The sequence below is a fragment of the Lithobates pipiens genome, unplaced genomic scaffold, assembly GCF_037356315.1.
Source record: "Lithobates pipiens isolate NorthernLeopardFrog02 unplaced genomic scaffold, aLitPip1_a1.2 Scaffold_19, whole genome shotgun sequence".
Taxonomy (NCBI): Eukaryota; Metazoa; Chordata; class Amphibia; order Anura; family Ranidae; genus Lithobates; species Lithobates pipiens.
Genome location: NW_027507764.1, coordinates 35,134,256 through 35,152,026, shown reverse-complemented (window position 1 = coordinate 35,152,026; position 17,771 = coordinate 35,134,256). Strand labels below are relative to the sequence as shown.

Below are 17,771 nucleotides of genomic sequence, written 5' to 3'. Positions count from 1 at the left end.
AGCTTTCCAAGGTGTTTGTGAAGATTTTGGAATTTCAGCACGAGTCCGAGATCACAGAGGAAACGCATGAGGATACAGATGATGACACAAATGAGGATATAGATGAGGATATACAGTGCATCCGGAAAGTATTCACTTTTTCCACATTGTGTTATGTTGCAGCCATATTCCAAAATTGATTAAATTCATTATTTTCCTCCAAATTCTACAAACAATCCCCCATAATGACAACGTGGAAGAAGTTTGTTTGAAATCTTTGTGTAGCAAGGTCTCCGGCCTTTTCCAGCCTAATGAGGACCTCCAAAAGCCAAAGATAGCTGACATCCTTCAATATGTGGTGGGTTGTGAGGCATAGTGGGTGCAAAGATGGTGAAAGTCATTGGGCACCAGACAGGGCCGTCTTTAATATTGAATGGGCCCTGGGCAAAAATTTGCTTAGGGCCCCCCTCCCCCCATGCAATTTCGCTCTCCACCTTCTCTGAGACATACAATAAATAGCAGCTAGACTTAAAATCAGTTTACTGTATCAGATCAGGCAGCGATTGCGATTGGTTGCCAGAGGTTACAGCATATCATTACTGCTTACTGACTGGTTGCTAGAGGTTACAGCACTCCTTAACGCTCACTGATTAGTTGCTAGAGGTTACAGCACATGATTTCGGCTTGTTGATTGGCTGCTAGAGATTACTGTACAGTAATACTGCTCACTGGTTGCTGTAGGTTACAGCACATCATCTCCTCACTGCAGGGGGCATGATATACATATCAATGCTGCCTTATTTACATATCAATGCCGTTGGCCTCAGCTATTTACACATGCATGTCACTGCTATTTACATATGAATGCTGGTTATTTACATGTAAACACAGGGTCTGCAGGTGAGTCGTCTGTACACAACAACAGGACTAAAACCTCAAGGGACAAGGGAATGTAAACTGGGATAGTTGGCAAGTATGAGGCAGCTGCTTTGGGCCCCACAACAATGACAGGGCCCAGGGCAGCTGCCCCTTTTGCCCTGCCTTAAAGACGGCCCTGGCGCCAGACACTTCTTGGATGTAAAAGAGGATTTCTTTCTTTTAACAGTCCTTTTTGTATTAGGGTTAGGGCCAGGACACCCTTTAAGTAGTTGTAGATTCAATTGGCAGACTCCGAGACTTCAATAGGAGGACAGCCGTGCAGGGAAAGGCCCCAGCAAAGGGCCACATCTACATGTGTAGGATTGCTGTCTTCTATGGTAACAGTCCTTTAACAGTTCCTAACTCAAACGTATCAGTTCCTTCAGCTCTACTACAATCGCTCCTTGTAGTTCTTCAACATTGAGCTCCAAGTCTCTCACTAGACCCTCTGATTCACTGACTCTGAATCCCTTGAGCTCCCCCAAGGTTGGCGGTGATATCTCCCTTAAGCGTCACCCACACTTCCCTGCTGGGTCCCTATCTTGGCACTCCAGATACTTCTCAAGCTTCACCCCTGCCAACCGACGAGGTCCCTGGCTTGACACACAAAGGCTGCTCTGCAAGCTTCACCTCCGCTGGTTGGGTCCCTGGCTTGAACACCACCTGAAGTTTACTGATTCTCCACCGTGCCCATTCGGTGAGAATGCTGCTCCGGTACTTGCTTCAGTTTCTCACCATGGTCCCTGGTAAAGGCGGTTGGTCCCTTAGTGGCGACAGCTTCCCTTCTACGTCTGACCACGGCAAGGTTCTCCAGCCAGCAGAACCAGCACTGCAAGCCACAATCCCAACCCTGCGCTGCCCTCTTACTTCTGGATAGGCCCTCACACAGCCTGGAAGCTAGATGCCCCCGGGATAGGCCCAATCTCCGGCCTAGCAGCCTGGGGCAAACGACACATGTCCACCCAGACAGTTGTCCGGGTGGCAAAGAACACAGATCGCCTGACTCCGCCCGAATATATAGGCTCCGCCAGCAGGCCAAGGGTTTAAAAAAAAAACCCTGCCCATTGGCTGAGATACCCATAACCTGACCTTAAGTTGCCCGTCTCATATCCAGTACCACCAAGTACCCCGCCACCTAGTGGTAGAAGAGAAAAGTGCAGCAAGGCCAAACGTAGGGAGAAATCAATAGATCCCTATCAATCGACCAAGATAACTACTCTTGGCAAGTACATTTGTGAGGAGCTCCCTGACTAAACCCCAGGGTGCTACATCTGCAAATTTATTCAAAATTCAAAAATCCCATGTACATAAGTACATAAGCCTTTGCCATGACACTCAAAATCGAGCTCAGGTGCCTCCTGTTTCATCCTTGAGATGTTTCTACAACTTGATTGGAGTCCACCTGTGGTAAAACTTTTTGGCCTAAAGGCAAAACACTATGTGTGGCAAAAAAATAACACTGCACATCACCTTAAACACACCGTCCCCACTGTGAAACATGGTGGCGGCATCATCATGGTATGGGGATGATTTTCTTCAGCAAGGGACAGGGAAGCTCGTCAGAGTTGATGGGAAGATGGATGGAGCCAAATACAGGGAAATCTTAGAAGAAAACCTGTTGTAAAAATAAAAAATAAAAGGTAAAATAAATAAGAAAAAAAAAACGTTTTAAACACGCCCCGTCCCGACGAGCGCGCGCGCAGAAGCGAATGCATTACGTGAGCAGCACCCACCTATGAAAACAACGTTCAAACCACACATGTGAGGTATCGCCGTGATCGGTAGAGTGAGAGCAATAATTCTAGCCCCAGACCTCCTCTGTAACTCAAAACATGCAACCTTAAACATCGCCTATGAAGATTTTTAAGGGTAAAAGTTTATCGCCAATCGACGAGCGGGCGCAGTTTTGAATAAGCGTATATTGATTGGTCAGCGCCTAGGGGCGATTCAGTTAGCATTGTGCGCTATACAAGTATTTCATTCATTCATTCATTCAAAAATGATAGCATCTACAAAACAGGAGATAGATTTATGGCACTTTTATTATTTTAATTTTTTTTATTACTAGTAATGGCGGTGATCTGCAATTTTTATCGGGACTGTGACATTGCGGCGGACAGATAAGATACTTTTGACACATTTTTGGGACTATTGGCATTAATACAGCGATCAGTGCTATAAAAATGCACTGATTACTGTATAAATGTGACTGGCAGGGAAGGGGTTAACACTAGCGGGCGATCGAGGGGTTAACTGTGTTCCCTAGGTGTGTTCTAACTGTAGGGGGAGGGGACTGACGAGGAGGTGAGAGAGATCGGTGTTCGTACTTAGTATGAACACACAATCTGCCTCCTCTCCCCTGTGAGAACTGGGATCTGTGTGTTTACACACGCAGATCCCAGTTCTCGCTCTGTCACGAGCGATCGCGGGTGCCGGCAGTCATTGTGCCCGCCGGGCATCCTCTGGCAACAAGCTATGCGCGCACACACACCCTAGTGGTCAATAGGCGAAGCGACGCAAGATAACATTGTTTCGCCCAGGGGAGCTAACCTGCGGCAGTACAACTGCGGCGGCTGGTTCGGAAAGGGGAAAAAAAAAATTACAATTAAATTGCAGGCAATACAAAAATGTGAAAAAAAAATTGGCGCGGGGCCCTTATGCCAGCGTGCAGACCGGCAGGTCAGAAAAGGGGGGACAAACGAGCGAGCACCCCCTCCTCCTGAATCATACCAGGCCACATACCCTCAACATGGGGGGTGGGTGCTTTTTGGTGGAGGACTTTGTCCCCCCCACCCCAAAGCACTTTGTCCCCCTGAAGACGGAGACAAGGGCCTCTTCCCAATAAACCTGGGCTGTGGTTGTGGTTGTGGGGGGGGGGGGGGGGGTCTGCAGGCAGGGGGCTTATCGGAATCTGGAAGCCCCCTTTAACAAAAAAAAAAAATGTTCGACCTGCAACAAAGTCTAACCGCCATCTGACAGTTCTTGTATAGGTAAGGGGCAGAGCCACCTGGCGACGTCTCCCGGTGGCACTGCCCCCTTGTGACGTACCGAACCCAGCACCAACCGATCGGTGATGTCACAAGGGGGGGCGGTGCCACCAGGTGACATTACCATATGGCCCTGCCCCTTACCTATATAAAAACTGTAAAATGGAGGAGCAGGCAAGATGGCAGTTAGCCTTCGTCGTGGGCAGAGCATTTTTATTTTTTATTTTTTTGGTTTCAACGGCATCATGATTGCATTGTGGGGCGAACGTCCCACCGAGCTCCCCGAACGGGCGAACAGGCGATGAGTTTTTGCTCAGCCCGAACCAATCGCCCAACCCTATACAGCAATAAAAACTTGAGTGTAACCCTTCCCCACTTTATCCAAAACAAAAAACAAAAATGAATTATAAAAACTAAACAAAGAAAAAAATAAAAAAAAATAAAAAGGTTTTGCCTTGACATACATACATGTGTTGTCACCTGTTACAGGAAGTAAAAAATGGATCTACTGGCAGGATCAACAGATAATAAAATATGTTAAGTGAAACAAAAGCAAACAAAAAATAGTTTTTTTTTTTTACTGCCAATGATGGACTGTATCATATAGGTCATTCTTTTATTTATTTTGCCTGTAGTTATGGAGCGCTCGCCGTCCTCGTCTGGTGACGCTACAAAAGGAACGCAGCTGCAGAACAATCCGCCGGGGGCTCTTGCGTGCGATGTCTTCCATCCCAGCCCCAGGAGCGAGCTGTCATCCTGCTCAGTGTATTCCGTGTCCATGTTTATCTGCAGCTCCGTCCCAGCGCCCCGCCGCCGCCGCCCCGGACTTCACTGCCCGGACCAGCCGCCGACTCCTGCTCGCTCCGCAGTACCTGCCGCCGCCCGCCCTCTGCCAGCACAACCCGATGCCAGGCTCATTATTAATCTCTACAGCTGCCTCCTGGCCAGAGGGAAACTTACTCCGAGAATTTACAACTCAGGATCTCAGAGCCGAAGGTATGTCAGCTATTCCATGCATGGAAAATTCTGTGTTCTTCCTATGGGCTGGAGTTGGGCTTTGCGAGAGCGAAGCTAAAAGTCATCGCAGATTTTACATAGTTAGGTTGAAAAAAAAAATGAACAAATAAAATAAAATGAAAAAAAAAAAAAAAACACAAGTCCATCTAGTTCAACTAATAGAAAAAAAAAGATGTGTGTCTGATATAAAACATCGATCTGTTTTTTTTTTATTACTTGCATTCGGTTGTTTAGAAGCCCAGAGAGATTTCCATAAGCCTTGTGCAATCTGTAGACGGTTGCCGGATCGGGTATAACGATCATATGATTGTGTATGAGGCTCATCCTGAGGCCACCGCAGACCTTCCCAGCCCAAGGAGATTGTTAGGGATCAGCAGAGTCTTTTCAGACAGATTGATGTTTACATTTTTCATATTTACATTTTTTTTTTAATTTATGTATATATAAAACAAATGTAGCAAAATATTTTTAAAAAGGGTTGAGTGGAGTCGTTTTTGGACAAAAAGAGTCGTTTCAGAGAAATTGATGTCTGAATTTTTGTATTTATTTATAAAAACTTTGCAAAATATTACAGAAATTGGCAATTTTGCCTTTTAAGCTGTGAAATTAGTTTGAAAAAAAAAAAAAAAACTACTTTTTTTTTTTTAATCTACTGTTTTCTTTTTTTTTTTTTCTTTTTTGGTGGATAGTTGTATTTAGGCTGGAGAATTCCATAAGCCTTGTCCAATGGGTTCTCAACCTGCGGCCCTTCAGCTGTTGCAGAACTACAAGTCCCATCATGCATCTGCCTTTGGGAGCCATGCTTGTTTAACCGACAGCCTTGCAATGCATCATGGGACTTGTAGTTCTGCAACAGCTGGAGGGCCACAGGTTGAGCACCCATTCTGTAGATGGTTGCCGGTGTTCTGCCATATAGTGTCCTGGCATCGGATACTGTCCGCCCTGTACTGCGCATGCGCAGCACGGAGCAGAGGAAGCTTCGGAAAATCTCCGAAGATGAACGGCGCCTGTGCCATGAGTCGAGGTGGTAGCCCCACCATCCAAGTGGACATAGGGCTGGCGATATTAGAGGGCCCCCCGCGGGCTCGCTTTTCTCGCCACGCTTCGCTCGCCACGCTTCGCTCGCCACGCTTCGCTCGCCACGCTTCGGGCTCGGCCTCGCTGCACTCGGCTCTTTTATATTCCAACTCTATGTCCACTTGGATGGTGGGGATAGAACCTGGACTCACGGCGCAGGCGCCGCTCATCTTTGGCTATTTTCGGAATCTGTGTGTGCTGTGTACTGCGCATGCGCAGTACACAGCGGACACTATCCGATGGGGGACCATATATGATAGGACAAACGGATTGGGTATAACGATCATATGATTGTGTATGAGCGTCCTGAGTCCACCGCAGACCTTCCCAGCCCAAGGAGATTATTAGGGATGACCAGAGTCGTTTCAGACTGATTGATGTTTGCATTTTTCATATTTACATTTTTTTTTTTTTTATTAATTCATAAAAATTTAGCAAAATATTTTTAAAAAGGGATGCGTGGAATAGTTCTTGGATAAAAAAAGTCATTTTGGAGAGATTGATGTTTGCATTTTTTTTTATTTATTTATAAAAGTTTTGCAAAATATTACAGAAATTGGCAATTTTGCCTTTTGAGTTGTAAAATTAGTTTGAAAAAAAAAACTCAACTACTTTTTTTTTTTTAATCTAGTGTTTTATTTTTTATTTTTTTATTTTTTGGAGGATAGTTGTATACTGTATTTAGGCTGGAGAATTCCATAAGCCTTGTCCAATGGGTGCTCAACCTGCGGCCCTCCAGCTGTTGCAGAACTACAAGTCCCATCATGCATCTGCCTTTGGGAGCCATGCTTGTTTAACCGACAGCCTTGCAATGCATCATGGGACTTGTAGTCCTGCAAAAGCTGGAGGGTCGCAGGTTGAGCACCCATTCTGTAGATGTTTGCCGGATTGGGTATAACGATCATATGATTGTGTATGAGCGTCCTGAGGCCACCGCAGACCTTCCCAGCCCAAGGAGATTATTCGGGATGAGCAGAGTCGTTTCAGACAGATTGATGTCTGCATTTTTCATATTTACATTTTTTTTAATTTTATTTATAAACATTTTGCAAAATATTACAGAAATTGGCAATTTTGCCTTTTTGAGCTGTGAAATTAGTTTGAAAAAAACATCTACTTTTTTTTTTTTAATCTAGTGTTTTATTTTATTTATTTTTTATTTTGTGGAGGATAGTTGTATACTGTATTTTGGCTGGAGAATTCCATAAACCTTGTCCAGTCCATTCTGTGGACGGTTGCCGGATTGGGTATAACGATCATATGATTGTGTATGAGGCGCATCCTGAGGCCACCGCAGACCTTCCCAGCCCAAGGAGATTATTAGGGATGAGAAGAGTCGTTTCAGACTGATTGATGTTTGCATTTTTCATATTTACATTTTTTTTTAAATTTATTCATAAAAATGTAGCAAAATATTTTTAAAAAGGGATGCGTGGAATAGTTCTTGGACAAAAAGAGTCATTTTGGAGAGATTGATGTTTGCATTTTCTTTTATTTATTTATAAACATTTTGCAAAATATTACAGAAATTGGCAATTTTGCCTTTTGTGCTGTGAAATTAGTTTGAAAATAAAAACATCTAAATTTTTTTTAAATCTGGTGTTTTATTTTTTCTCATTTTTATTTTGTGGAGGGTAGTCCACCTTACCAACCGCTCAGTGTCTGCCAACCCTCTCCTCCAATCCCTACACTGGCTCCCAATCACCCAGCGAATTAAATTCAAAATACTAACCACCACATACAAAGCCATTCACAACTCTGCCCCGAGCTACATCACCAATCTTGTCTCCAAATATCACCCAAACCGTCCCCTCCATTCTTCTCAAGACCTCCTACTCTCAAGCTCTCTCGTCTCCTCCTCCCACGCTCGTCTCCAGGATTTCTCCAGAACCTCTCCAATCCTCTGGAACTCGCTACCTCCACCGGTCCGGCTATCCCCTACTCTTGCTACCTTCAGACGATCCCTGAAAACTCATCTATTCAGGGAAGCCTATCACGTCTCAAACTAATCTCCTACCACTTCCATCAACTCATTCCCAACAATTATAACCTTCTGTACCACCTGCCCCACCCTTTTAGATTGTAAGCTCTTCTGAGCAGGGTCCTCTTAATCCTCTTGTATTTAATTGTATTGTAACTGTATTGTCTCCCTTTTATATTGTAAAGCGCTGCGTAAATTGCTGGCGCTATATAAATCCTGAATAATAATAATAATAATAATAGTTGTATACTGTATTTAGGCATGTCTGCGTGTGACATGCAGAGCCGGTGTTCTGGCATATTCAGTCCGGCCATCATATAGCGTCCGCCCCGTACTGCGCACAGAAGAAGCTGAACGGCGCCTGTGCTGTGAGTGGAGGTGGTAGCCCCACCATCCAAGCGGACATAGGGTTGTGAAAATTAGACGGCCCCTCGCGGGCAAGCTTCGCTCGCCACGCTTCGGGCTCGGCCTCGCTGCGCTCGGCTCTTTTTTTATTCCTACTCTATGTCCACTTGGATGGTGGGGCTAGAACCTGGACTCAGTGCGCAGGCGCCGTTCATCCTTGGCTATTTTCGGAATCTGCGTTGCTGTGTACTGCGCATGCGCAGTACACAGCGGACACTATCTGATGGGGGACCTTATATGATAAGACACCGGTCGCGGGTTCCGACATGCCGGGCAGGCCGCTGATGTTTCGCATATGCTGGGTGGCGGTGGGAGGAGTGGAATGAGTCTCCTCATTCCCTGCCTACCAAGCCAATCCATGGCAACCCAGACTGCCGGTGAACAGGAAGTCCATGTTCGCACCCGCGCCCCGCAGCCGATCCCCTCATGAGTCACGCCGGGATATGTGATTTCGGCTCTGTGAATTCAAGGAACATTCCGAGCCGTGTAGAGGAGGCCGGGATTACAGGGATCAGGATGATTCTGTTCTGAGTCACCCCAGAGGTGAAAGTATGTGACTCCTCCAATAATAGATCCTTCTACTACACAGGTCACTTCCACTTTACAGGATAGATAGATAGATAGATAGATAGATAGATAGATAGATAGATAGATAGATAGATAGATAGATAGATAGATAGATAGATAGATAGATATGAAATGGATGGATAGATAGATAGATAGATAGATAGATAGATAGATAGATAGATAGATAGATAGATACATAGAATAAGAAAGTAGATAGATAGATAGATAGATATGAAATAGATAGATAGATAGATAGATAGATAGATAGATATGAGATACATAGAATAAGAAAGTAGATAGATAGATAGATAGATAGATAGATAGATAGATAGATAGATAGATAGATAGATAGATAGATAGATAGATATGAAATAGATGGATGGATAGATAGATAGATAGATAGATAGATAGATAGATAGATAGATAGATAGATAGATAGATAGATAGATAGATACATAGAATAAGAAAGTAGATAGATAGATAGATAGATAGATAGATAGATAGATATGAGATAGATATGAAATAGATGGATGGATAGATAGATAGATAGATAGATAGATAGATAGATAGATAGATAGATAGATAGATAGATAGATATAAAATAGATAGATAGATAGATAGATAGATAGATAGATAGATAGATAGATAGATATAAAATAGATAGATAGATAGATAGATAGATAGATAGATAGATAGATAGATAGATAGATAGATAGATATGAGATAGATATGAAATAGATATGAAATAGATGGATAGATAGATAGATAGATAGATAGATAGATAGATAGATAGATAGATAGATCAATAGATAGATATGAGATACATAGAATAAGAAAGTAGATAGATAGATATGAAATAGATAGATAGATAGATAGATAGATAGATAGATAGATAGATAGATAGATAGATAGATAGATATGAGATAGATATGAAATAGATGGATGGATAGATAGATAGATAGATAGATAGATAGATAGATAGATAGATAGATAGATAGATAGATAGATAGATATGAGATACATAGAATATGAAATAGATAGATAGATAGATAGATAGATAGATAGATAGATAGATAGATAGATAGATAGATAGATAGATATAAAATAGATAGATAGATAGATATGAAATAGATAGATAGATAGATAGATAGATAGATAGATAGATAGATTGATAGATAGATAGATAGATAGATATGAAATAGATAGATAGATAGAATAAGAAAGTAGACAGATATGGAGGTCAGGGATCTGTGCAGGAAGCTCAAGTTCCTCTGCACCAAACTGGTCAAACCGTGACTGTGCCCCTGTGTACAAAGCCAGCTCCATAAACACGACCTCAACCCTACTGAACACCTTTGAGATGAATTGGAACAAGCCAGGCCTTCTCAACCAACATTTTCATGAAGACACGGCTTCACCAGTTGGGTGCGGAGGAACTCAATTGGCCTGCACAGAGCCCTGAACCCTTCCTTACTGAACACCTTTGGGATGAATTGGATTGCGACCAAGGTCTTCTCATCCAACATCGGTACCCGGCCACACAAATGGGCACAAATTCCCACCGAAATCCTCCAAAATCTGGTGGAAAGTCTTCCAGTAAAAGTTGTGACAGCTAGAGAGGGAGGCCAACTCCATAATAAGCCCATTGCACAGGCATATTAGCTGCCATCATGAATCTGGCTGGGAGCTGCGTCCATTCCCATGTCTGCCATTTAGCTCAAAGGAATTCTCCAACATAGAAGCTCAAAAATGGAGCCTGTACATCACCAAAAACAGTATACTGACTGTCTCTGAGCCCCTCTGTACTTTGAGTGTCCCAGGTGGTTTATCTTCTGTGTCCCGTGGGGCATGTACCTTTCTATGGCCTTCTCCAGCGGATGGGTAAAGGGATCCTTTGGACCCAGTGCTGGGACAAGGTCTGTTAGCACCCAAGGTGAAAAAGCCAAGGTGCACCCCTCCCCCATGAGCTGTGAACCCCTTCAGCAGCATAGATTTCAGGTCCTGCCCTTTTTGTGCCCCTATTCCTGCTCAAGCGCCCAAGGCCACTTGCACTGTGCCCAAATGACGCAGGTCATAAGGCCCCACTAGGGTTGCCGCCCGTCCGGGATTCACCCGGACAGTTCGGGTTTTGAATCATGTGTCCGGGTTTCATACCACCTGAAACCCGGACACAATATTCAGAATAGACTGTGGCTCCCCAAGTAAGTACCACAACTGCAGAGTGCATAGTTGTACACATGGGCCCATACGCGGACAGGAGAGGAGGGCTTGATCTGCTCCTCCTCCTCCTCCCACCCTACCCCTCTGTCTGCCCCCGTACACTCCAATCCCCAGCGTTCTGTGCCTCAGGAAAGGGATGCGTGGGCTGCAATTTTGAAGCTCAGCAACCGGCAGATACATCGAGGATGAAATGTGTTGATGCCTGAGCCTCCATCCTTGGGAGAGTGAGCTCACCATCAAATGTCTTGGTCTGAAGTCTCCCCCCTCCCTCCCTTCTCTCTCCTGCCTCCAAGCGAGTGAGTACACTAAGGTGGAGGACTCAGATGTATGGGGGGCCCTGTGGACTCTGATGAAAGAGGGGCTTTGGGAACCTTAATTTAGGTGGGTGCTGGGAACTCTGATGTAAGTGGGAAGTTTGGTGAGCAGAAACCCCCTTGCATCGGAGTTCCCCTTTACACCAGAGTCCACAGCGTACCCCCTTAACAATAAAAATTTGCCATGTGCGGCTAAAGTGTTCGGGTTTGGCTTCCTTAGGTCCCACACAATGAAGGCCACCAAAGGTTTCAGCATTCAATTAGGCAGCTGGTTCCTCTGAGACACCAATGGAGTCCACGAGGGGGCATATCCCTTAACAGACTCCACTCCATCTGTATAATGGCACAGTGCCACCTACTGGATGGAGGGGAGATCTGCACCCGTCTACGTACTTACCTCTTGGCCTGTCCCTGACTGGACACCTTTACTTATTATTAATCCTGCACATGGATAAGATATAAAGAACAGTCTTTGTCCTGCACTGGGTCCCCATGTCCCCCGAAAAAATGTATTAATGAAACGCAAAATGGGAAATGTCCTTATAAAGACCCCCATAAAAGATGAAATCTGCACACCCCAAGCGATTCATAATTGCGGTTAGTGATTCTGTCTTGTTGCACCGAGGTCCTGGGTTCAGCTACTGTCAAGGTGGTGCCTGCATGGAGTTATTATATCATGTCTCCTCCTGTATATAGATCATTTAATTCCCTTCCAACCCATAGGGGGCGACCTTACATGACCTTAGGGGGGGGTGTGTGTGTGTGTTGGTATGCTTACAGTGAGGACATTAAAGCGTAAGCTCCCGTGGGGTCCAGACTGCTGTGAATACTTCTACGCCCGCAATCAGAGCTGATGCTGATGCAATATAAGTTAATGGGGTCATCCGGGTCTTCCGGCAGCCCAATGCGATCCGTGTTTGTCCTGCTGGCGTCCTGCCGCTTCGCATCTATGAACAGGATGACAGGGGAGGGTGTGCTGGGTGGCTGGTGGCCAGGACTGGCCCCCCGTTTTTATACCCTCTCTAGGATGCTGACGGTTCACACATCCCGGGGACTTCTGTCTGACATAGTACAGTAAGTACCACTTCTCATCCCTCTCCTCGGGGGGGGGGGGGCAGATTATGATGAGCCGCAGGGGAGATTTATTCCTTAGTAATATTGCAACTTTCTAGAATTAGAATGGGTGGGGTCATGTGACCAGCGTGGGCAGTTGGATGGTACTTTTTTTTTTTTAATTTATAATGAAAAATCACTGCGTCTTTTTCCGCTGTGGAGCTGGAGAGATGTCCCGTGGAGGCTGAAATGCCAGTTGCCTGGCTGCCATGCTGATGCTTTGTCTTCTGTACTTTTCTCAGGCTTTCACTTGCTGCATGCTTGTACCAGATTCATTATAGGATACATATTGTGCACTCGCCCCCGTCTCTGAGAATCTTACAATCGAAGCTCCTAAAAAAGAAGCACCTTAGACGGCTCATCCACGCTATCCAAAACGTGGACACAATGGGCCCACGTTACATTGACTGTGAGATACCAGACTTTTCTTACAAATTTGTTGATGTAGCAAAAGCAGATACTGTACAGTGGTACATAAAAACAGCGTATTAAAGGTTTCTTTCTTTTTTTTTTTTTTTTCTCATCCTTTCGGTTTTTTACCTATTTTTCTTTTTTTTTTTTTTTTCTCGTCCCTTCATTTTTTTCCTATTTTTTTTTCTTTTTTTGTTTTCTCCTATTTCTCGTCCTTTCAGTTTTTTCCTATTTTTCTTGGTTTTTTTTTGTTTGTTTTTTTTTTTTTATCGTCCTTTCAGTTTCTTTCCTTTTTTTTTGTTCTCTTCTTTTTCTCGTCCTTTCAGTTTTTCCTATTTTTCTTGCTTTTTTTCTTTTTTTTTCTTTTTTCTTTTGTCTTTTCTCGTCCTTTCAGTTTCTTTCCTCTTTTTTTTTTTGTTTCTTCTTTTTCTCATCCTTTTAGTTTTTTTCATCTTTTTCTTCTTCTTTTTTCAAATTTTTTATCTCGTTTTTTTCTTTTCGGCCCTCCATCCCTTATCCCTCATTAAATCCCTTCTTCTACAGTTCAGACCCCCCTACAGTGCCGACCCCCCCTACAATACAGACCCCCCCACAGTGCAGACCCCTCTACAATACAGACCCCCCTACAATACAGACCCCCCTACAGTACACACCCCCCCCCCCTACAGTGCAGACCCTTATCCCTCCTTAAATCCCTTCTTCTTAAAAAAAAAATACTTTTGGGAGTGGCTCTTCAATTGTATGACCCCCCGCTACAATACAGACCCCCCTAGAGTACAGACCCCCCCTACAATACAGACCCCCCCTACAATACAGACCCCCCCTACAATACAGACCCCCCTACAGTGCAGACCCCCCTACAATACAGATCCCCCTACAATACAGACCCCCCTATAGTTCAGACCCCCCTACAGTTCAGATCCCCCTAAAATACAGACCCCTCTACAATACAGACCACCCGTACAGTTTAGACCCCCTGCTACAATACAGACCCCCCTACAGTGCAGACCCCCCCCCTACAGTTCAGACCCCCCTACAATACAGACCCCCCCACAGTGCAGACCCCCCTAAAATACAGACACCCCTACAATACAGACCCCCCTACAGTACAGAACTCCGTAGTGCTGACCCCCCTACAGTACACACCCCCCTTCAGTGCACACCCCCCCTACAATACAGACCCCCTACAGTGCAGACCCCCTCTACAATGCAGACCCCCCCTACAGTGCAGACCTCCCTCTACAATACAGACCCCCTGTACAGTACAGACCCCCCCTACAATACAGATCCTTATACAGTGCAGACTTACCCTACAGTTCAGACCCCCCCTACAATACAGACCCTCCCCTACAATACAGACCCCCCTACAGTGCAGACCCACCCCTCCAGTACAGACCCCCTGCTGTGCCTGTGTCGAAGTAAAGAACACTGCCAACTGGTGCCCCCCCCCCCCCCCCCCTTGGCCGGCGCCTGTCTCGCCGACCGCTTGTTACGCCCCTGCCATTTTGTCACACAGACAAATGCAATTCGCGTTTGGGATATCATTCCAAAATAACGTCACCACAAACAGATTTGCTTAACCACGTGAAGACCGGACATCTTCTGACATTCTTTGTTTACATGTAACAATTTGTATTTTTTCCTAGAAAATCACTTACAACCCCCAAATATTATTGGGGTTTTTTTTTTTTGCTAAACAAACGAAAAAAAGACAGAAAATTTGGGAACCCCCCCCCCCCAGTTTTTCTTAGTTTCTGTTATACAATTTAGAAGACAGGTAATTTTTTCCCCCGGGTTCACAGACATCGCATTGCTGTGCAGATCACATGTCATGTCTGTGTGACAGTTTGTGTGGCTGAAATCGCATCGCATTCGCACCAAACTGGTGCAGGACCCTTTTTTCGGTCTGCACTGGAATCAGATCTCAGGGGTGTGATCCGATTCCTGTCTGATTGCACAGTTCATAACCTGCAAACCGATTTGGGGGGGGGGTCGTTAACTTAAATTGACACCCGAAGTGATTCGCAGATGTCGGCGTGAACAGCCTGCGAATCACAGGCGATGCGAGAATACAGTAGACATGTGCACTGACAAAAAATTTGTTTGTTTTCGTTTCATTATTTTTTTTGCTTTTTTTGGAAATTCGAAAATTCGGAATTCAGAAATCTGAATTTTCAAATTTCCGAATTTGGGAAAATTTTCACACTTCCGAATTTTCGAATTTCCGAATTTTAGAATTTCCAAATTTTGAATTTTCGAATTCGGGATTTCCGAATTTTTGTATTCGGGATTTCCGAATTTTCGTATTCTGAATTTCCAGATTTTCGAATTCCGAATTTACGAATTTTGAAATTCGAATTTTCGGATTTTCTGAATTCGAAAATTCGGAATTTCAGAAATTCGAAAATCCAAAAATCAGTAAAATTTTAAATAATAACTAACTAATAATAACTATTAAATTATAGGCATTGGAATTTCCTTTAAAATTTGGCTGTTTGTCAACGTAACGAATTTCCGAAATTTAGAATTTCCGAATTTTCAAAATTTCAAAATTTCGGAGATTTCAAATTTCGGAAATTAGAAAATTCGGAAATGAGAAAAATTCAGAAATTAGCAAATTTATCAAAATTTGTTAACTAAACAAATTGTACATGTCTAGAATACAGGAATCGCGCTGGTTTCTGCGTTGCACCAGTGTGAGCCTAGCCTTACTGATGTGCAATAGATACCGTGCCTATTGGATGGAGGGGGAGCCAATCAAGCTGGTCCGCCGGCCACCCCGTGATCGCTTTCCCCAGAGAGGCAGATCGCCGTTCTGACAGGGGAGGACATAGAGATCTTCTGTTCTTGCTAAGCAGAAACACAGATCTCTGTGTTCCCCCAGTCAGTGTTATTCACAGACACGGGAATGAAGAACACCGAGCCTGGAGAGATATCCTCTGTACTGATATTAGCTGAAGGAAAATTGTGCTGGATTAAATTTCTGTCTTATTGAAGTCTTATTGAGTAAAGCTGCCTGTGGATGGTGTCCAGTCAGCAGGTGACTACACTTTCCGGATAGACCGGGTCCAAGGAGGTATGGTAGTGCATAAAGTGGCATAAATATGCAAGCAGAAAGCAGGTGTTACTTTTTTGGGGCAATATGTATCATTAATAAAATAGTGGAGGAGACGCTGTGTAACGGTATCCATCTTTGCTTGAGTAGTAACCCCCAGCTCTGCTGATCCCCTGCTCAGTAGTAACCCCCAGCTCTGCTAATTCCTCACTCAGTAGTAACCCCCAGCTATGCTGATCCCCTACTTAGTAGTAACCCCCAGTTGTGCTGATAACCCGCTCAGTAGTAACCCCCTGCACAGTAGTAACCCCCCAGCTCTGCTGATCCCCTGCTCAGTAGTAACCGCCAGCTCTGCTGATCCCCTGCTCAGTAGTAACTGCCAGCTCTGCTGATTCTGTGCTCAGTAGAAACCCCAAGCTCTGCTGATCCCCTGCTCAGTAGTAACCCCCAGCTCTTCTGATCCCCCACTAAGTAGTAACCCCCAGCTCTGCTTATCCCTCACTAAGTAGTAACCCCCAGCTCTTCTGATCTCCCGCTCAGTAGTAACCCCCAGCTCTGCTGATCCCCTGCTCAGTAGTAACCCTCAGCTATGCTGATCCCCTGCTCAGTAGTAACCCCCAGCTCTGCTGATCCCCTGCTCAGTAGTAACCCCCAGATCTGCTAATTTCCCACTCAGTAGTAACCCCCAGCTCTGCTGATCCCCTGCTCAGTACTAACCCCCAGTTCTGCTGATTTCCCACTCAATAGTAACCCCCCGCTCTGCTGATTCCCCACTCAGTAGTAACCCCCAGCTCTTCTGATCCCCCACTAAGTAGTAACCCCTGACTCTGTTGATCCCCCACTCAGTAGTAACCACCAGCTCTGCTGATCCCCCACTCAGTAGTAACCCCCATCTCTGCTGATCCCCTGCTCAGTAGTAACCCCCAGCTCTGCTAATTCCCCACTAAGTAGTAACCTCCAGCTCTGCTAATTTCCCACTCAGTAGTAAACCTCAGCTCTGCTGATCCCCTGCTCAGTAGTAACCTCTGGCTCTTCTGTTCCCCGGCTCAGTAGTTGCCCTCAGCTCTGCTGATCCCCCACTAAGCAGTAACCCCCAGCTCTGCTTAGTAGTAACCCTCAGCTCTGCTGATCCCCTGCTCAGTAATAACCCCCAGCTCTGCTGATTCCCCACTCAGTAGTAATCTCCAACTCTTCTGATTCCCTGCTCAGTAGTAACCTTCAGCTCTGCTGATCCTTTTGTTTGTTAATCCCTCTCTCTCTCTGGTCCCCACTCACCTCCCGCAATATTGCTCCCATGCTGAAATCCACCTGTGAATGAATGAATGAATGAAATACTTGTATAGCGCACAATGCGAACTGAATCGCCTCTAGGCGATGTACATCTGCTAGTTTCTCCTGCTCTGGTCCCCCAGCTCTGCTGATCCTCTGTGACCTGGAAAATGTATGTGTGCTGCTCAGGCTCAATAGGGAGGGGATATATAGGTAATGTATCCGCAACAGCTGCTAGAGTGCTGACGGGATGGAGTACATCCTCGCTCCTGCAAGAGTTCAAGGATGGAAGAGAAAACCCTGGAAGTCTCACATCTACATTGTCCTACAGAGCTGATTAGAGTGGCAACCTCAGCCTGGACTCTGGCCAGGCCACGTACCCAACGCGTTTCACTCTGCCCCCGGAGCTTAGTCATGGGGATCTGCTGATCCTCTGCTGCTCAGTCCTCTCTCTGGTC

General features: G+C 45.0%; 1 protein-coding gene across 2 annotated transcripts in view; it reads left to right on the top strand.

The window, feature by feature from the left end:
• Positions 1–4,678: 4,678 nt before the first annotated feature.
• The window catches only part of GJC2 (gap junction protein gamma 2), a 149,373-nt gene continuing 136,280 nt past the window's right edge, over positions 4,679–17,771 (top strand). The window contains exon 1 of one of the 2 annotated variants that reach the window (XM_077490637.1): positions 4,679–4,880. The gene's annotated coding sequence lies outside the window, so the exon portion shown is untranslated. Of the gene's footprint in view, positions 4,881–12,506; positions 12,540–17,771 lie in introns of those variants that run through there. The other variant, XM_077490638.1, reaches the window with a different exon arrangement.